The following is a 22,174-nucleotide window of genomic DNA, read 5'->3' as shown; positions in this document are numbered from 1 at the left end:
AGTACAGATTACCTCAACTAACCTGTACCCCCACTGACCTCGGTACCAGTACCCCCTGTATATAGCCTCGTTATTGTTATTCTTATTATGTTACTTTTTATTATTACTTTTTATTTGTGTCTACTTGGTAAATATTTTCTTAACTCTTCTTGAACTGCACTGTTTTAAGGGCTTGTAAGTAAGCATTTCACGGTAAAGTCTACACTTGTTGTATTCGGCGCATGTGACAAATAAAGTTTTATTTTATTTTATTTGAAAACATCCTTACAATTCAAAGCACTGAAAACCCAAGAACTGAACCCTGAAAAGAGTCCCCTATGTCAGCTGTTAAGAACACTAAACAACTCTATTATCCAAACAAACAGGGAAATCCATGAGATTGTTACAGAAATGTAAAATTCCTATTTGACAAATTTGGAAAATGAAAAAAAAAACACAGAATAAACTAAATTGCTATTTGCCCCTGAAAAGAGAATACAAATTGGCAGGATATCTCAAAACAGAAACAGATCCTGACCAAATAATGGCTCAGCGACCACCAATTGGCTATAGAATAAGGGAGACACAAAAAGACAGAGATGAACTTTTTCCTCTACTGTCAGAATAATTAGAAATATTTTTCCAGAAAATATCTCAATCAATTCCCAACTCCTGTACATTTACTAACAACATAACGCTGGGAATTTTTCTGAGTGAGGGAGAAACTGCAAATATTACTGCCAGATATGTATATGATTGCCATAGCCTGAGGGACATCCCATAACCATTAATTCCCTGAAGTATTTACATTGTATATAACTTACAAGTAATACATAGTGTAGCCATCATCCATGTACATTTTGTTGTTTATTTATTACAGTTTTCTCAATTGTTTACACACAAATACTGGTACTTGAGACACAATGACCACAACATGTAACTCATGCACCAAGCCCCTGAACCAATTCTGCTAAACTACAAGCACAATTCCTGCTTTACACTCAAATTGCAGTTCTAAAACACACTTTTCTCATAACACTACACACAATTATTTGCATTTGGCACAATTTTCATGCAGAAAATCTCTTGTTTTCACAATGAACACACTGCCATTCAAATATGCACACTGACTCATCACATGGGCAAACACCCGTCACACAGTTTTACAATTAGCAATCAGAGCTTTAGCATAAAAGGGCAACAGGTGAGCTCTTCTGTTTTGGAGCAATGGATGCCAACATTGGAAACAGAGGCAGAGCCAGAGGAGTGAGAGTAAGAGGAGGAGGACGGGGAGGACAAGGACGAGGACGAGGAAGGCCAAGGACCGTAATCTCTGATGAGATCCGAGCCACTTTGGTTGATCATGTGGTCAACCATGGTCTAACAATGAGGGAGGCTGGGCAAAGAGTACAGCCAAATTTGAGCAGGTACACTGTAGCATCCATCATCCGGACATTCCGAAATGAGAATAGGTAAGAAATCTACTCTCACTAGAAAATTGCAGTACTGCATATCAATACAGTACTCAATGAGTACAGTAGTACAGTATTGCCTGTGGACTGTTCTGTAGGACTGTAAAAATAAAGTATGTTTCAAGTATTTGGGAAATGTATTCCTACTTTGTATTTACAGTATTTTCCTATTTGTTTGGCAGAACTGAAAGATTACCAACACAAGGTGGTCGGGAACGTGTTCTGTCTCCTGAACAGGAAACTGAAATCATGAACATGGTCCTAGAAAATAACGCCATAACATTACGGCAAATACAAAGAAAAATAATAGAAAACAATGAGATATTTCAAAATATTGATAGGGTAAGCTTATCAACACTGGAGGTCTACAGGGTGCCATTTGAACGCAATTCAGAAAGAGTCAAAGAATTGCGATATAACTATGTGCAAGTGAGTCCTATACAATCCCACAATTGATGCATACTCTCAACACTGTATAAATTATACATATTTCAGTATTGTAATCATAATGATTGTGATTCACAATAGTGACCACTCCATGTCTATTTCTGATATTGTCATGTGTGTTTCAGAGAGTCCTTGAGCTAGAGGTGGCTGCAGTGGAGCACCAGTTCATCTTCATTGATGAGGTTGGATTCAACCTCACAAAAAGACGAAAGAGGGGAAGGAATATCATCGGCCAGTGTGCCATTGTTCAAGTCCCTGGCCAGCGCGGGGGGAACATCACAATGTGTGCAGCGATTACCCACCACGGCGTCATCCATCACCATGCTACCCTTGGCCCCTACAACACCGCCCATCTGATCACATTCCTGGACACCCTACACAACACATTCATTCCACCAGATCAGGTAGACGGCCCAGAGCAGCTCAGGTACGTTGTCATTTGGGACAACGTAAGTTTCCACAGGGCTGCTCTGGTTCGTAACTGGTTCACTGCCCACCCACGCTTTTTTGTTGTTTATCTCCCTCCATATTCTCCATTCCTACATCCTATTGAGGAATTTTTTTCTGCCTGGAGATGGAAAGTGTATGACCGAAATCCACAAACGCGTATACCTCTTCTCCAAGCTATGGAAGACGAATGTGGAGATATAGCAGCTGATGCTTTTCATGGCTGGAATCGCCATGCTAGGCGATATTTCCCCCGCTGCTTGGCCAGGGAAAACATTGCTTGTGATGTGGATGAGGTGCTGTGGCCAGACCGCAACAGAAGAGAGGATGCAGCATAGTTACAAAAAAAAAAATGTATATATTTTTTTTTACTGTAACTGTATACATTAAATTATTCTGTTTTGTATGTAGACCACTGTATGTGCAACTTTGTGTTGGTTGGGAATGGGATGTACACTGGGTACATTGTTTTTGTGGGAAAAATAAAATATATTTGTTACCGTGTATTTGTGTGTTCTGAGTATAAAAACAATATTCTCAAATATTCTGTCTGTAGTAATGGCAACACTGAACCAAAAAAAGGCCTAAGTCATTATGATGAATGGAGAAGAAGTGTTTTCCATTCATCATAGTGTTTTACATTGAGCACATCAGTGTTCAACTGGTTCTTATAAATGCCTATTCATATGATGGTTTGGGTGTGTCATTTGAAAACAAAGTACCATTTTGATAAGAAATAACATCGTTTTGAATGTAAAGTTTCATTTTGCTGGAGAATTGAGGGGTTTTGCCCATTGTGTGTGTGTTTTTTGATTTGTGTGTAGAGTTCTGAGAATATGAGGCATGCTTTCAGAAAATGTGTGTAAACAATCGAGAAAAACTGTAACCATTTAAAAAAAATATATAAACAAGACTTTTATTTAAATGTATCAACCGAAGATTACACAATAAAACATGATTATATGTACTATTATTATTACTATTCAAATTAACTGTATTTCATTATCCTCATTGCATTTGACTGTATTTACTGAAATCCTGTACCACTTGTATTTCAAGCCAATAAAGCAATTTGAATTTGAATTTGAGAGGAGTGAGGAGAGAGAAGAGAGAGGAGAGTGAGAAGAAAGAGGAGAGAGAGGAGAGAGAAAACAGTGAGAAGAAAGAGGAGAGAGGAGAGTAAGGATAGAGGAGAGTGAGGAGAGAGCACAGTGAGGAGAGAGAGGAGAGAGGAGAGTGAGGAGAGAGGAAAGAGGAGAGAGAGGAGAGGGAGGAGAAAGGAAAGAGGAGAGAGGAAAGAGAAGAGAGAGGAGAGAGGAGAGTGAGGATAGAAAGGAGAGTGAAAACAGTGAGAAGAAAGAGGAGAGAGAGGAGAGAGAGGGGAGAAGAGAGTGAGAATAGAGAGGAGAGTGAGGATAGAGAGGAGAGTGAAAACAGTGAGAAGAAAGAGGAGAGAGAGGAGAGAGGAGAGTGAGGATAGAGAGGAGAGTGAGGAGAGAGAGGAGAGTGAGGAGAAAGGAAAGAGGAGAGAGGAGAGAGAGGAGAGAGGAAAGTGAGGATAGAGAGTAGAGTGAGGAGAATGAGGAGAGAGGAGAGAAAGGAGAGAGAGGGGAGGGCGAGGAGAGCAGATTAATTGTTGGAAGGAAGGCCTCCCTATTATCTCGAGATCTGCCCAGCTCTGGTCTCTGTCTATTGTGAGTCAGAGGCACAGGAAAAAATCTCATCAGCACATGTCTCTCTCTCTCTGTGTGTGTGTGTGTGTGTGTGTGTGTGTGTGTGTGTGTGTGTGTGTGTGTGTGTGTGTGTGTGTGTGTGTGTGTGTGTGTGTGTGTGTGTGTGTGTGTGTGTGTGTGTGTGTGTGTGTGTGTGTGTGTGTGTGTGTGGTGTGTGTGTGTGTGTGGGGCGCGCGTGCAGAGAAACGCCGAGTGGCTGCCTCTCATGAGTTAAACACTAATTGAAGGCATCAGGAGCAGCAGTAGCAGTTTGGACGTGGGCTCTGAGAGGGCTGCAGTCTGAATAGCGCGCGTCCTTGGGCTGAGAATGCCACAAAGGAGAGAGCTAACAGCTGTGTGTATAGGTGTGTGTATGGTGTGTGAGTGTGGGGGGAGAGAGTGAGAGAGCGAAAAAGAGACTGAGATACAAACACAGAACCACAGACAGGGGCTAGGCTGGTAGGCAGGGGTCGAGTATCTCCTAGCTAATTAGTTTTAGAGCAGACATACAAAGAAGCCATTTTACAGCAGAGCCTTCCATCCATCTATCTATCCATCTATCTCTGACCCTCTCTCAGGGTCCACCACCCTGGTCTGGTGTCAATGCGTAACTGCTCTTCTGACTCATCTCCTTACTCCTCTTCTATCTCCTCCTACACTACTCCTTCCCCTCATCATCCACACTTCCTTCCTCTCTTGATCCTTTTCCTTCTCCTTCTTCTCCACTCTTTCTCATATTCCTATTCCTCCTGCTCCTCCTCATGTTCCTCATCTTCGACTTCCTTCTCTTCCTCCTCTAATTGCAATATTTTATCTCTCCACCGGCGGCCATCTGATACATGTCACACGTGTCCTACATGCTCAGGGATGTTTCATGGCCAGAGAAACAGCTAGACATGTAGTTATTCTCTGGCTGAATACCTCCATGGTGAATTAAGGAATCCAAGCCAATGGTAAATAACAGGGCTGGCAAGGATACAAGAGTTTTTCTCTGTGTGGCAGTTAACTGAGACCAGAACTCTATTGCATTAATCCAGGAACACCAATGAAGGGCACCAGTTGAAAACGCAGTTGGCTTAGTATTTGATCTCATGTATCATACAAAGGTACTCACACACACACACACACACACACACACACACACACACACACACACACACACACACACACACACACACACACACACACACACACACACACACACACACACACACACACACACACACACACACACACACACACACAGTGGTGTAGTGGAGTGTATATTCCCCACGAATAAGAAGTGAGTATACACTGTATCAATAAATAAGGTTGATGGAACAGATCAGAATGTTTAGCTTAAAAGGTTGATGAACTATTTGTTCACCTTTCAGGCGCAGCAATGTGCACACGGCGGTAGACCTACGCACGAATGTTCCAACATGCAATTTGTGGGAAAAAGCAAACACCATTCTAAAACGCGCACCGCACATCCGAGCGGTTTCATGGACAGAGATAGAAATATATGTTAGAAATGTAGAAAGAGGGGAGATCTAAAGATGCAACAACTATAATGAGTTGCTGATATGACTAGGATATTGCTTTTGGCTGCTAGACAATGAAAGAAAGTTATGATAGAAAACCAATGGAACAGGAGAATGCATAATGAGGAAGTCTTTACAAAATAATTGCCTCCAAGTTTCTATGGTGAGATTTTGGCTATAGGCTACTATGAAGCAAGGCGAGACATGCCTCATATGAAGTAAAACATCCAGGTTTCAAACAATTAAGGAACAGGAAAAATATAGCGATGCTTATGATAGGCCTAACCATCTCTGGTAGATCGAAAGGCTTTCCCAAAGAACCTTCTCAATTAAGTATTAAATGTCTACCTGGCAGAATGATAATATCATAATTTATACCAATCCCGTGGCCATTTGTCTTGCAAACTCCATCTCATGCTACAGAAACACTGACAACCAAACAACAGTGCTAGGTGCCTGCAGACTTAAATTAAAGGGTAACTACACAAAAAATCTAGGTTTCTTTGATTTTCCCCAGATGTCAAAAGTGGTCTCCTGATGTGGTTTAAACATTGTTATGGATTGTTATGAACACCCAATTTGTTGTTTTTCTATAAAAAAAATCAGAAATCTGCTAATTTCTGCTAATTTCTGACTCAGTTGACAGCCTAATTTATCTGTTTCAATAGTAGGCCTACTATTAGCCTACTTGCACAGTACAGCTTGGGTTGGCCTGACTGTGAAAGACCAATATGGGATTTATAATTTTAGGTCATTCAGTGTATGTCACTGTTTCTCATTAAATTTTTCACACAGGGCACCTTTCCTTTGCTGGGTGGGCCGCCTGGGAAGTTTTTGGCAAAATTAGAGTGTACCCACTTCCCCAGGCAACACTACACCACTGCCTATAGACACACACACCACACTGTGGAAATAAATACTGGATGGATACGGGCTTTGAGTGGAACTTGAGTGATCTTAATGTAAGATGGGAACAAAATGCCAATATCCATCCATCCCTCCTTCCCTATCTGTATCCTCCACCTCTTCCATTCTCTCTCCTTCCCTCACTCTCCATCTCCCTCTCAATCTGCCTTTCCCTCTCTCTACCTCTCTCCCTCCATTTCTGCCTCCTCCCTTTCCTCCAACAAGCTATAGATTTACATTTTCTTTTGGGTATTGGCATGACATGTTCAGTGTATGAATGGAGACGCTTGTCACAAGGACACACACACACACATGAGAACACACACCTCTCACTGCTGTGCTAATGAGGGTGTTATTTGCTAGGCAGGACAATTCTTCAGTGGGGAACATCTGCAGCTGACAAAGGCAACAAGGCCACGGCAGCAGACTTAATGGCTAAACATGAACAAACAGAAGGCTTCTCTCTCACATTCATTAGTACTGAATAGAATGAATCCCAGCTTCTTTTTGTCGTCGTATTCTGCATGATATTGTCTTTAGATCAGGTTTTTAATCACCTCCTCAGCACTCAAACAAACCCATTCACCTACACACACACACACACACACACACACACACACACACACACACACACACACACACACAACACACAGAGTAAATGAGATCAGCTAAAGAAGCAATTTTGGTTGCCGTGTCGGGGGTTAACCCTAACAGGACCAGACAGACAGATGTCTCACTCTGCTGGCTTCAGAAGGTAAGTTAAAGCAAACAAGGCATGTAATGTGATTTAGATATAATGCTTCCAGGTTAGGGGTCAGGGATAGACTGCTGGGCAGTGGGAGAGCAGCTGACAGGCGTGTAACTAACCATGACGGATAGGAATTCAATGGACTGCCTACCGAGACACACTGACAGATATTGTGTGTGTTTGTGTGTGTGTGTGCATGTCTGTGCCTGCAAGCCTTGTCAAATCAAAGTTTATTTGTCACATACAAAAAGTTAGCAGATGTTAAAGCAGGTGCAGGGAAATGCTTGTAGCAAATATTGTAAGAAATAACACAAAACAAGCTAAATGTGCCTGTGTGTGTGTGTGTCTGTTCCTCCATTCATTCTAGGATCACCTCTACCTACTACCCAGGCCAAATCACAACTCAACAATGGATTGACTGATGAGAAAGAGATGAGGTGTAATTCTATGGGATTATGATGATGACAGACTATGGGAGTTTGTATTTTACATTTTGTGGTAGCACATAGACATTTGTGGTTGCAAGTACGATTCGCAAATGTGTAATTTAATTTCGGGAGCTTGTATCATGATGTGTGAAAGATTTAACAACAGTCGCAAACCTGTAACTTGACATTTGAATACATTCAATTAGTATAATTTATTTTCAGAATTTTTACAAGTATGAATATTCTGCTGTGAATCAAAAATACACTTGCAGATTTTGAATCCGCATGCACTCGGAGTTCTATCACTGTTGTCACGTTAGCAAGAGATTCGTAAACTTTTGTGGGTTTGTAGACAGAGATTTGCAAGTACAAATGTGATTTGCGCTCTGGGGGCAGGACCTTTAACTCCTGACCAATCAGTTCTCTCTGCAAAAACCACAGCCGCCTAACCATTGACTGGATTGTTCCATCAATCACATCTCAGGAAGTAGTTATCCACATTAGCAAGAGAGGACGAGGTAAATTAAACCAAAACGATCTACTTGAAAGTAACATCTCTTTTATCTGCATTCATAGATTTTTGTTGTAAAAAGGCATGACAGTAGTTTGCTTATCATGTGAAATATAGTGGTACATTTCAGACGAACTCCAGAACAACTATTAAACTGACAGCTGCTATTTCGTTAGCTAGCTGACCTCTGACATTCATCCTAGCTTTACTATCAACTGGCTAGCTTTATCTGGCAGCTTTAGATGGAAGGGGAAAACAAATATATTTGCTAGTTAACCTACTGATTGATAAACTTGATTATGAATGCCATTAGCTAGCTACATAACTAGCTAAATTGAAACTGCTGGGGGAAAGCTAGCTAGCCTACTCCCACCATCATCACTGCAGTGTAGCTAATGTTAGCTAGGTTTCTATATATTTGCTTGCCATATTTTAAAGACTTGTTACTGACTTTTCAACACTTGTCAAACTACTTCATTCTACTGCCTGTTTATTGATTAATTGGTGACTGAAAAAGTTGGCAAGAAAAATGCCCCTCATAATTTCACTGCAAATAGACTGTTAGGCTGGTTGGGTATCATTTGGCTAATGTGCACATTTATATTCATATTCAGACCCCTTGACTTTTTCCACATTTTATTACGTTACAGCCTTTTTCTAAAATGTATATGAAAAAAAACTCAGCAATCTACACACAATACCCCGTAATGACAAAGCAAAAACAGGTTCAGAAATGTTTGCTAATTTCTCAAATAAAAATAAAAAAACAGAAATACATTACTTACATAAGTATTCAGACCCTTTGTTATGAGACAAAGTCAAAGGGTCTGAATACTTTCCGAATGCACTGTACATGAGTGTTTAATTAGCCTAGTTAACCAAGTTACTGACTGACTAGGCTTATTGTTATTCATGTTTTTGTTGTTATTGCATTTCAAGTGGAGAGGGAGTAAGAGCAGCATGCTGCCAGACCATCACAGGACCATAGAGGCATTACAGTCAATGCTTATCAACTGGATATTCTATTTGAATTGCCCATTTATAACAAAATGGTCAGATTGTTCAGTAAATGCTAACACGGCTTTGGTGGTGAAACTTACATTCTATATTTATTGTCATCTCCCTATCAGGCCACTGCATGCTGTGACAAGCTGTGGCTTGGATGGTGACACACGTGTGCTTCAAGCTGCCTGCCTGAATACTGGGGCCTTCAGTGGTACCTTCCCTTTGATTACAGCAAGAGTCTCCTTCGCTCTGTCTCCTAGCCATTTAACATGTAGTGTATGTAACCACTCAAATTCATAGAAACTGCTACGAACACAAGAACTGACTTATATTCACTTGTCCCCGGCTGCCTTTAGACAGGCAGCCTAATTCTAATCTTTTTTCCACTAATTGGTCTTTTGACAAATCAAATCAGATCTTTTCACACCAGCTCTTTTTCAGAGCTGACCTGATTGGTCAAAAGACCAATTAGTGAAAAAAAAGAGCAGACTTGAGCTGTCTGTCTAAACTCAGCCTATTTGTCCTATTCTTCAGTCTTGTCTGGGATATATATTTTAGTTGGCACACCTATGTGATGTCCTTTATACATGAATAGAAATGTATTCATTGATTTTAGCCCTTAAGAATCATAAGTATTGTCTTGATGGATAAAGTCTGCATGTTGCCAGATGTTTAAGTTACCATAGTAGTTAATACAAATGAGAACAGGCTAAGAAACAGTTATTGTAGATTCTGCTAAACTTTATTGAATTTGGTGGTCATCCCCCAAATTTGACCATTTAAAGCCTTGATAGTTGCATCTTTCCTCAGGGAACCGTCGATAGCTGGCAACAGGATGGCAGGTTTTTTGATGTTCTGCTCTAGAGTTCCATGGACCAGCAGACTCAGCTGGGAAACAGAGGGATGGACACGTTAGTTTTTATACAAGTCTGGGAGACTTTTACAGGGAGAAGGTCGCATGAGTTTTGGAGTGAGTACAGTAAATCCAACCAGTGGCCCTGGATAATATGCTATATGTCATCACACAGACAGACAGCCATCGTGAAGGGTTACATAGTGAATAAAGTATATTACCACCAGTGGAGGTTACTTGTCTGTGCTCTGGAGAGTAGTTGGTCTGAAGGCTCTGGAGATCCTTTGAATATTCTGTCTCTAGCACCTGGAAAGAGATGGATAGGGTTATTCGGTTGTCCCCATAGGAGAACCCTTTTTGGTTCCAAGTGGAACCCACAACCCAAAAGGTTTCTACATGGAACCAAAAGGGTTCTTCAAATGGTCATCCTATGGGGGACAGCTGAAGTTCTAGATAACACCTTTCTTTCTAAGAGTGTACTGAACGCTCTTGAAAGAGAGAGTAAGAGAGTTAACATTTATATTGTTGACTATAAGGGTGCCTTCCAATCAGACAAATGAATGCCTTACTCTGTGGTTCAAGTTGTATCTTCATGTCTGTAACTTCGCTGTCTCTCCCTCTAACCCCTAAGTCTTCACACATGACCTCCCATTGGCCAAGGGCCTCTGGCAAAACCCTCTAATCAGTCTCTCTGACAGGGAGTTACTCCACGAGTAGACATGTTTATGGTGCATAGGGCTTCTCCACTCTGCATATGAGCGGAGTATTAGCTGTGTGTATATATATATATATATATATATATATAAATATTTTTTTAATGTTTTATATACACTGCTCAAAAAAATAAAGGGAACACTTAAACAACACAATGTAACTCCAAGTCAATCACACTTCTGTGAAATCAACCTGTCCACTTAGGAAGCAACACTGATTGACAATAAATCTCACATGCTGTTGTGCAAATCGAATAGACAACAGGTGGAAATTATAGGCAATTAGCAGGACACCCCCAATAAAGGAGTGGTTCGGCAGGTGGTGACCACAGACCACTTCTCAGTTCCTATGCTTCCTGGCTGATGTTTTGGTCACTTTTGAATGCTGGCGGTGCTTTCACTCTAGTGGTAGCACGAGACGGAGTCTACAACCCACACAAGTGGCTCAGGTAGTGCAGCTCATCCAGGATGGCACATCAATGCGAGCTGTGGCAAGAAGGTTTATTGTGTCTGTCAGCATAGTGTCCAGAGCATGGAGGCGCTACCAGGAGACAGGCCAGTACATCAGGAGACGTGGAGGAGGCCGTAGGAGGGCAACAACCCAGCAGCAGGACCGCTACCTCCGCATTTGTGCAAGGAGGAGCAGGAGGAGCACTGCCAGAGCCCTGCAAAATGACCTCCAGCAGGCCACAAATGTGCATGTGTCTGCTCAAACGGTCAGAAACAGACTCCATGAGGGTGGTATGAGGGCCCGACGTCCACAGGTGGGGGTTGTGCTTACAGCCCAACACCGTGCAGGACGTTTGGCATTTGCCAGAGAACACCAAGATTGGCAAATTCGCCACTGGCGCCCTGTGCTCTTCACAGATGAAAGCAGGTTCACACTGAGCACATGTGACAGATGTGACAGTCTGGAGACGCCGTGGAGAACATCCTCCAGCATGACCGGTTTGGCGGTGGGTCAGTCATGGTGTGGGGTGGCATTTTTTGGGGGGGCCGCACAGCCCTCCATGTGCTCGCCAGAGGTAGCCTGACTGCCATTAGGTACCGAGATGAGATCCTCAGACCCCTTGTGAGACCATATGCTGGTGCGGTTGGCCCTGGGTTCCTCCTAATGCAAGACAATGCTAGACCTCATGTGGCTGGAGTGTGTCAGCAGTTCCTGCAAGCGGAAGGCATTGATGCTATGGACTGGCCCGCCCGTTCCCCAGACCTGAATCCAATTGAGCACATCTGGGACATCATGTCTCGCTCCATCCACCAACGCCACGTTGCACCACAGACTGTCCAGGAGTTGGCGGATGCTTTAGTCCAGGTCTGGGAGGAGATCACTCAGGAGACCATCCGCCACCTCATCAGGAGCATGCCCAGGCGTTGTAGGGAGGTCATACAGGCACGTGGAGGCCACACACACTACTGAGCCTCATTTTGACTTGTTTTAAGGACATTACATCAAAGTTGGATCAGCCTGTAGTGTGGTTTTCCACTTTAATTTTGAGTGTGACTCCAAATCCAGACCTCCATGGGTTGATAAATTGGATTTCCATTGATTATTTTTGTGTGATTTTGTTGTCAGCACATTCAACTATGTAAAGAAAAAAGTATTTAATAAGTTTATTTCATTCATTCAGATCTAGGATGTGTTATTTTAGTGTTCCCTTTATTTTTTTGAGCAGTGTATATGCATAACTTCCTGACACTGACATGGAGTGCTCCATGTTCCTGCTGGTAGCAGGCCTCAAGGTGGATGCAGGGAGTATGGTTGTATCCATCTCCACCAGGCTCATCATATGACAAAATCTACATAGATTAACAAAAGAAAATGGTAACTGCATTGAGTCAATTGAAGTCATGACAGCCATAGGTTCTTTACACAGGAGTGAACAGGTTTTTGTTCCAGCACTTCACTAACATCTCATTCAACTAATTGTGGTCTCAATTGAACAAATAAATTGCACACAGTTCAGTCCCCTGGGACAGAAATCACCCACGTCTATTATTGAATGAGCATGATAGAGAACTCTGCATGATAGAGAATAACATGTGTGGATCTATTTCTATCTGACCTTGTGAATAAACTCCAATAACAAGATGATTTTCCTGGTGGCTGGGAGGTCCCCAGCTTCTTGACATCTGTCTGGGTGTTGGGAATGTGCTTCAACCTGAGGAAAAGAGCAAAGAGGGGGAAGAAATTAACCTCACTGCTCAAATGTCAGTGCTGGTTCAAGTTGCGCAGAACCACAACTACCTTTAATGTGCCATCATTTTGTAAACAGCTTTACATATTCATAAGCTTGATCAAGTTTTCACCATTTTACTTTTAACTAGTTGATCTATTTGCAGTGAAATTGAGATGGGCATTTTTCTTGCTGCCTTATAAAGCTAGCCAGTTGATAGTAAAGCTAGGATGAATGTCAGAGGTCAGCTAGCTAACAAAATAGCAGCTGTCAATTTAATGGCTGGTCTGGAGTTTGTCTAAAATGTACCATTATATTTCACATGATAAGCAAACTACCGTCATGCTTTTTCACAAGAAAATCGATGGACACATAAGAGATCATTTGTTTTATTTACCTCATCCTCTCTTGCTCATGTGGGTAGCTACTTCCTGAGATTTGATTGATGGAACAATCATTATAATCCCATATATTGCACTGTTCTCTAGTTTGATTTGATTTGAAGCAGGAATCTTCAGGTCGTGGGCAACCCTATGCCACCCTAATTCTTGTGTAGTGTTTTCACTTTGAACTCAAGTACTACACGACCTACGGATTCCTACTGTAAAAGCTTAGGGATCAATCACATAGTGGGTTTGTAACGTAGACACTGGGAGTCGAGAAGCAGGTGCAGGTGGTAAGTTTAATATTTAAAAAAATAACATGGAACAATACAGCGTAGAAGTACCATCTAGACATGAACAACAGAAACAGTACTGCCTGGGGAAGGAACCTAAGGGAGTGCCAGATAAAGGGGAGATAATGGAGTCCAGGTGTGCTTAATGATGAAGCGCAGGTGCACCATCTTCACTCCTTGAATGGCTGATTTGGTAGCCAAGGAAGGAAACAGCCTCCTGAGGAAACTGGCACTTCTCAGCGTTGGCAAACAGTTGGTTAGCCAGGAGGCGTTCCAGGACTACTCGAACGTGAGCGATTTAATCCTCCATCCTCCATGGCGCAGAGCCGGCAAGCTGGTCAATGGCACAGTCCCAGGGGCAATGAGGAGGGAGACGGGTAGCACGGGTTTTGGAAAATGCCTCCCGCATGTCCTGGTATACCTCCGGGATGTTGGGCTGAAGAGCAACCACAGGACTCTCAACCAACGTGGAACCACAAGGGACGGGGAAGCAGGTCCTCCGGCATTAAGGAAGCCCATTCTGTGATTTTCATTCTCGACCATGAGATGGTGGGGTTGTGGTGTTGAAGCCAAGGGAGGCCAAGGTGATGAAGGGGATGGACTCCATGGTGACGGTGAGTAGTTTGGTGATGTGTTTGATGGTCCCGGAACCTAATGGCTGATTATCGACAGCTTGAACCGGGAAAGGAGAGGAGAGCGGGTATGAGGTGATGTTGAGAGAGGAGGCAAGGGTCTGGTCAATAAAGTTCCCCGCGGCACCGGAATCCAGTAACTCTGTAAAACAGTACATGAGGGACAGTCAACTAGTGTGATCAACACCAAAAAGGGTTTGGCAGGAAGTGATGAAGAAGGGATACTCACACCTGCCCCAGGAGGTGGAAGATCATGTGACCGTCCATCTGCTCTCGTGGATCCTGAGTTGGGACATACCGGACACTGCTGGAGCTGGTGCCCTCCTTGACCACAATAGAGACAGAGCCCCAGCTGTATCTATCTGCGTCGCTCCGCCGTGGGGAGGCATGTGACCCCTACCTCCATGGGTTCAGGCTCTGATCCAAAGTGTTCACTGAGGGGGGGAGAGAAGCGATGAGAGTGCCGACGCACTAGTAAACCGGCGACATCGAACGCCGGAGGGGAGGAGCGGGAGTAGACGTGACAGGGTCCTTGGCTTGGCAGAGATAACTGACAGATTTCAAGTGATGTTGGCCATTAGGTTGGTCTTATGAAAAGATAGCACCTGTTGATTTACTGTGATGTAGTTTATGTTTTACACCGTGGTACCAGGCAGGCAGACAGACAGCACACATATGCACGCACCCTTACAAAAAAAACACATGAAACAATGTAGTGTCATGACGTAGCCCTCTTTGGGTTTTCTATGCACCATCCCCCTACCTCTGTCTCCCCCACCCAGGCTGCTGTGGTCAGAAGAGGTCGTAAATTCCTATGAGAAGATCCTGCCTCATGGCCCCAGTATAGAGAGAGAGAGTGAGTTTTCATAGACCAAACAAAGGAATTATTCTACCTCACAGAACTTGTCAACCTAACAATATTCAGGTTCTGGAGAAGGTAGAAAAGATTGGTGAAGAATCCAGCTACGAACTGGTCCATTTGGTACAATTTTGTGAAACTCATGAGAGACAATACGGCCATATTACCATTGCGCTGTTTATATAATAGCCTCAGTTATGAGACTTACATTTAAATGGTTGTATAAAATTAAGGAATAAGGATGGAACTGTTTGTGAAATTGTGTCATGTGATTTTGGACTGTTTAATGAAGGAAACTCCAATTCCCTTTGGAGTCTTAACCTGTTGGGTCTAGGGGGCAGCATTTGCACGTCTGGATAAAAAAAATGTACCCGATTTAATCTGGTTACTAATCCTACCCAGTAACTAGAATATGCATATACTTATTATATATGGATAGAAAACACTCTAAAGTTTCCAAAACTGTTTGAATGGTGTCTGTGAGTATAACAGAACTCATTTGGCAGGCAAAACCCTGAGACATTTTCTGACAGGAAGTGGATACCTGATGTGTTGTATTGACTTTAAAGCTATCCCATTGAAAGACACAGGGGTTTAGGAATATTTTGGCACTTCCTATTGCTTCCACTAGATGTCACCAGCCTTTACAAAGTGTTTTGAGTCTTCTGGAGGGAGATCTGACCGAACAAGAGCCATGGAACGGTGATGTCCCATTAGACACCTGGCGCGCTACTTCATGTTGGGTACCCTCGTTCCAATACGTTATAAAAGGCTATGCATTCGTCCACCTTGAATATTATTCATGTTCTGGTTAAAAAAGGCCCTAATGATTTATGCTATACAACGTTTGACATGTTTGAACGAACGGAAATATATTTTTTCCCCTCGTTCATGACGAGAAGTCCGGCTGGCTTACATCATGTGCTAACGAGACGGAGATTTTTGGACATAAATGATGAGCTTTTTTGAACAAAACTACATTCGTTATGGACCTGTGATACCTGGAAGTGACATCTGATGAAGAGAATCAAAGGTAATGGATTATTTACATAGTATTTTCGATTTTAGATCTCCCCAACATGACGTCTAGTCTGTATCGCAACGCGTATTTTTCTGGGCACAGTGCTCAGATTATTGCAAAGTGTGATTTCCCAGTAAGGTTATTTTTAAATCTGGCAAGTTGATTGCGTTCAAAAGATGTAAATCTATAATTCTTTAAATGACAATATAATATTTTAACAATGTTTTCTAATTTTAATTATTTAATTTCTGACGCTGACTTGACTGCCGGTTATTGGAGGGAAACGATTTCCTCAACATCAATGCCATAGTAAAACGCTGTTTTTGTATATAAATATGAACTTGATAGAACTAAAAATGCATGCATTGTCTAACATAATGTCCTAGGAGTGTCATCTGATGGAGATTGTAAAAGGTTAGTGTATCATTTTAGCTGGTTTTATGGTTTTGGTGACCCTGTCTTTGACTTGACAAAACATTACACACAACTCTTGTAAATGTACTGTCCTAACATACTCTAAATTTATGCTTTCGCCGTAAAACCTTTTTGAAATCGTAAAACGTGGTTAGATTAAGGAGATGTTTATCTTTCAAATGGTGTAACATAGTTGTATTTTTGAAAAATTTGAATTTTGACATTTATTTGGATTCAAATTTGCCGCTCTTGAAATGCACCTGCTGTTGATGGAGTGCACCACAGGTGGCACGCTAGCGTCCCACCTAGCCCCAAGAGGTTAACTAAATCAGAGGCACGCCCCCAGGGACACAGACAGGACCTGGCGTCATGAGACAGCCTTTTTCTATGTCCCGAATAAAACCCCCACCTTGGTTTTCTATCACCAGACCGAGCTTACCTCAATTACGAGATGGCTAAAGGTTGGAGACCAGCTTACCTCGATAACGAGAGGGCCAAGGTTTGACCATGCATTCCTCTTTCTGAACTTTAACCATACCACGTGGTTAAACTCTTAGACTATCGATACCGACAGAATAAGAACAAGTCTTTGATATTAATTACTAGTCTGCAGCTAGGAATTCGGGATCATTGAACGCGAAGACCGACAGCCGCCGAAAACATCTATTCTATAATGACATGAATGAATGTTACTCTGAACTATCCATTCTAACCACGAGAGAGAGAGGACAGACTCTCCAACAGAAACAAACTTTTCAACAGAGATCCCGACGACACTAAGCGAAAATATATATACTGCTCAAAAAAATAAAGGGAACACTTAAACAACACATCCTAGATCTGAATGAAAGAAATAATCTTATTAAATACTTTTTTCTTTACATAGTTGAATGTGCTGACTGCCAAAATCACACAAAAATAATCAATAGAAATCCAATTTATCAACCATGGAGGTCTGGATTTGTAGTCACACTCAAAATTAAAGTGGAAAACCACACCACAGGCTGATCCAACTTTGATGTAATGTCCTTAAAACAAGTCAAAATGAGGCTCAGTAGTGTGTGTGGCCTCCACGTGCCTGTATAACCTCCCTACAACGCCTGGGCATGCTCCTGATGAGGTGGCGGATGGTCTCCTGAGGGATCTCCTCCCAGACCTGGACTAAATCATCCGCCAACTCCTGGACAGTCTGTGGTGCAACGTGGCGTTGGTGGATGGAGCGAGACATGATGTCCCAGATGTGCTCAATTGGATTCAGGTCTGGGGAACGGGCGGGCCAGTCCATAGCATCAATGCCTTCCACTTGCAGGAACTGCTGACACACTCCAGCCACATGAGGTCTAGCATTGTCTTGCATTAGGAGGAACCCAAGGCCAACCGCACCAGCATATGGTCTCACAAGGGGTCTGAGGATCTCATCTCGGTACCTAATGGCAGTCAGGCTACCTCTGGCGAGCACATGGAGGGCTGTGCGGCCCCCCAAAGAAATGCCACCCCACACCATGACTGACCCACCGCCAAACCGGTCATGCTGGAGGATGTTGCAGGCAGCAGAACGTTCTCCACGGCGTCTCCAGACTCTGTCACGTCTGTCACATGTGCTCAGTGTGAACCTGCTTTCATCTGTGAAGAGCACAGGGCGCCAGTGGCTAATTTGCCAATCTTGGTGTTCTCTGGCAAATGCCAAACGTCCTGCACGGTGTTGGGCTGTAAGCACAACCCCCACCTGTGGACGTCGGGCCCTCATACCACCCTCATGGAGTCTGTTTCTGACCGTTTGAGCAGACACATGCACATTTGTGGCCTGCTGGAGGTCATTTTGCAGGGCTCTGGCAGTGCACAAAGGCGGAGGTAGCGGTCCTGCTGCTGGGTTGTTGCCCTCCTACGGCCTCCTCCACGTCTCCTGATGTACTGGCCTGTCTCCTGGTAGCGCCTCCATGCTCTGGACACTACGCTGACAGACACAGCAAACCTTCTTGTCACAGCTCGCATTGATGTGCCATCCTGGATGAGCTGCACTACCTGAGCCACTTGTGTGGGTTGTAGACTACGTCTCATGCTACCACTAGAGTGAAAGCACCGCCAGCATTCAAAAGTGACCAAAACATCAGCCAGGAAGCATAGGAACTGAGAAGTGGTCTGTGGTCCCCACCTGCAGAACCACTCCTTTTTTGGGGGTGTCTTGCTAATTGCCTATAATTTGTTGTCTATTCCATTTGCACAACAGCATGTGAAATTTATTGTCAATCAGTGTTGCTTCCTAAGTGGACAGTTTGATTTCACAGAAGTGTGATTGACTTGGAGTTACATTGTGTTGTTTAAGTGTTCCCTTTATTTTTTTGAGCAGTGTATATTGATTGCAATTGTTCCCGAATGAGTGAGTGTTCATGTGCAAAGGATTAGCATTTCAATTGTTATAATTATCAACTCTGTAGTGCCTTCTCAGTTGACCCCCCTTTTGTCTAACAAGCTGCCATGCCGGTTTAGCCCACTAGGGCACATTCCTCTATAATTTCTTTGTAACGATATCTACTGTTTGTTATGCATTTCTGTGAATTACTTAGTTAGTAAATAAATTATTTTAAGACAATTGATGTATGGATGACTCATAGTGAAGACTGGGTTCGTGCAGATAACCAACAATTTACGATGTTTGGAATGAGACTGGCGTGAGGTAAATAATAATTCATTAATTCGAAGACTAATTGATCAGATATTAAAATATCTGAAAGTTATATTAGGAAAATTATAACTTTGTAATCTGAATATTTTCCTTGGTGCCCTGATTTCCTAGTTAATTACAATTACATGATTAATCAGGTTAATCGCGTAATAATAATTACAGAGAGTTATTTGATAAATATGTCTTCAGTTTTAATGATGCCAAAGACACGACAGTATTGAAAAGAACACATGAAAAAACACCTGGCTTTCGGACACCTGTGAACACACGTGTGTACAAATCACGTGAAAAATTTAAAATGTAAAAAATAATACTGACATTAAAAACATTCACATAACAAATGGTTATCGGACACATGTTAAGTATCACGTGAATTTTTCACATGACTCAGATATGGTTTCTCAACATTTCACATGTTTTTGTAACTAGCAGAATTAGACCCCGGGTCCCCCCTAGAGGACCAACACTAATTTCAAAGTCGCAGTCAGGGCTACCTGATCACGTGACCATAAGCAATCATAATCGACTCATGTCCACTACACTTTTCTGATCAGGTGATCAGGTAGCCCCGACTGGGACTTTAAAATTAGTGTTGGTCCTCTTGAGGGACCCGGGTTCCCCCACAAGAAAGGCCAATGGCTTGACCATTAGACCAAGAGGACCAACACTTATTTTAAAGTCGCAGTCGGGGCTACCTGATCACGTGACCATAAGCAACCATAATCAGCTCATGTCCACTACACTTTCACATGTGTATTTTCACATTTTAATGTCAACTAGGGCTGTCAAATAATACATGTAATTGAGTTTATCGCAGGATTTGCTATAATTAATCGCAACTTCATAATTTGCTCAAATTGAGCTGTAATTTCGGATTTTTTTTTAACAAAAAGCATTACAAGAATATTGGCATCTTGATTTTGTCCAAGGTAATGGTTAGCAAAATCAGGTAAATGCATAAACACTTTCTTTAACCTCAGTCAACTTTTGATATCACGTTGTTTTTAGGTGTATAAATTGAAAGTTAACTGATTAGCTCCGACAGCACTAATTGTAACATGTTAAACATGATAAATAAGGAGACACAGAGCTCTAGCTTCTCTGTTCGTTTCACTGGGCTTCTTCCAACGGTCAATGACCAACATATGAAGAAGAGAGAAGTGCATCTGCAGTAGTAACACTCTGAATGGATGGCTCAGAAAAATACATTACTCTTTTTAATGCACTTATTTATTATACTCATTAACCTCAGGTATACTCAGTTAGGCTAAGTTGCCTTTTTACAGAATGGCTTAAGAGAATGTGCAATTTCATATGTGGTAACATTGCTACAGCAACATGCTAACACCACCTTTTCATGTGAGGAGAATAACGCTATTTCTACACCACATGTGGAAGTTAGTTTATTTTACAGTACCAGTCAAAAGTTTGGACACACCTACTCATTCAAGTGTTTTTCTTTATTTTTTACTATTTTCTACATTGTAGAATAATAGTGAAGACATCAAAACTATGAAATAACACATGGAATCACGTAGTAACCAAAAAAGTGTATAAAAAAATTCTAAATGTATTTTCTATTTGAGATTCCTCAAAGTAGCCACCCTTTGCCTTGATGACAGCTTTGCACACACTTGACATTCTCTCAACCCGCTTCATGCGGTAGTCACCTGGAATGCATTTCAATTAACAGGTGTGCCTTGTTAAAAGTTAATTTGTGGAATGTCTTTCCTTTCAGTTGTGTTGTGACAAGGTAGGGGTGGTATACAGAAGATTGCCCTATTTGGTAAAATAGGCAAGAACAGCTCAAATAAGCGAAGAGAAACGATAGTCGATCATTACTTTAAGACATGAAGGTCAGTCACTGCGGAACATTTCAAGAACTTTGAACATTTCTTCAAGTGCAGTCACAAAAACCATCAAGCGCTATGATGAAACTAGCTCTCATGAGGACCGCCACAGGAAAGGAAGACCCAGAGTTACCTCTGCTGCAGAGGAAAAGTTCATTAGAGTTACCAGCCTCAGAAATTGCATCCCAAATAAATGCTTCATTGAGTTCAAGTATCAGACACATCTCAACATCAACTGTTCAGAGGAGACAGTGTGAATCAGACCTTCATGGTCGAATTGCTGCAAAGAAACCACTACTAAAGGACACCAATAAGAAGAGACTTGCTTTGGCCAAGAAATACAAGCAATAGACATTAGACCAGTGGAAATCTGTTCTTTGGTCTGATGAGTCCAAATTAGAAATGTTGGGTTCCAACTGCATTGTCTTTGTGAGACGCAGAATAGGTGAATGGATGATCTCTGAATGTGTGGTTGCCACTGTGAAGCATTGAGGAGGAAGTGTGATGGAGTGGAGGTATTTTGCTGGTGACACTGTCTGTGATTTATTTAGAATTCAAGGAACACTTAACCAGCATGGCTACCACAGCATTCTGCAGCGATATGCCATCCCATCTGATTTGAGCTTAGTGGGACTATCAATTGTTTTTCAACAGGACAATGACCCAACAGACCTCCAGGCTGTGTAAGGAGGTCTGTGCTCAGCATATGTGGGAACTCCTTCAAGACTGTTGGAAAAGTATTCCTCATGAAGCTGGTTGAGAGAATGCCAAGAGTGTGGAAAGCTGTCATCAAGGCAAAGGGTGGCTACTTTGAAGAATCTAAAATATATTTTGATTTGTTTGACACTTTTTTGGTTACTACATGATTCCATATGTGCTATTTTATAGTTCTGATGTCTTCACTATTATTCTACAATGTAGAAAATAGTAAAAAAATAAAGAAAAACCCTTGAATGAGTAGGTGTGTACAATCTTTTGACTGGTACTGCATGTGAAACTGCAAATGTGAACTTCACATGTGATAGTTGTCAACATGTGAAAATGCAATTCCATATGTGAACGTGACATTTTCACATGAGAAAGCTTTTCACGTGAAACTGCATATCAGCTTTTTCACA

The 22,174-nt window shown here is 42.1% G+C and overlaps 1 long non-coding RNA gene across 1 annotated transcript in view; it reads right to left on the bottom strand.

Moving 5' to 3' along the window:
* Positions 1 to 8,664: 8,664 nt before the first annotated feature.
* Positions 8,665 to 22,174, bottom strand: part of LOC145862569 (uncharacterized) — a 29,562-nt gene continuing 16,052 nt past the window's right edge. Inside the window, exons 3-5 of the long non-coding RNA XR_014382025.1 lie at positions 12,811 to 12,906; positions 10,253 to 10,337; positions 8,665 to 10,066 (exon numbers count right to left, since the gene is read on the bottom strand). This is a non-coding gene — a long non-coding RNA (uncharacterized LOC145862569). The remainder of the gene's footprint in view (positions 10,067 to 10,252; positions 10,338 to 12,810; positions 12,907 to 22,174) is intronic.

This window comes from Salmo salar, chromosome 21 (genome assembly GCF_965601325.2).
Source record: "Salmo salar chromosome 21, fSalSal1, whole genome shotgun sequence".
NCBI lineage: Eukaryota > Metazoa > Chordata > Actinopteri > Salmoniformes > Salmonidae > Salmo > Salmo salar.
Note: the sequence above shows the minus strand (reverse complement) of the source record. Positions and strands in the feature narration are given on the sequence as shown.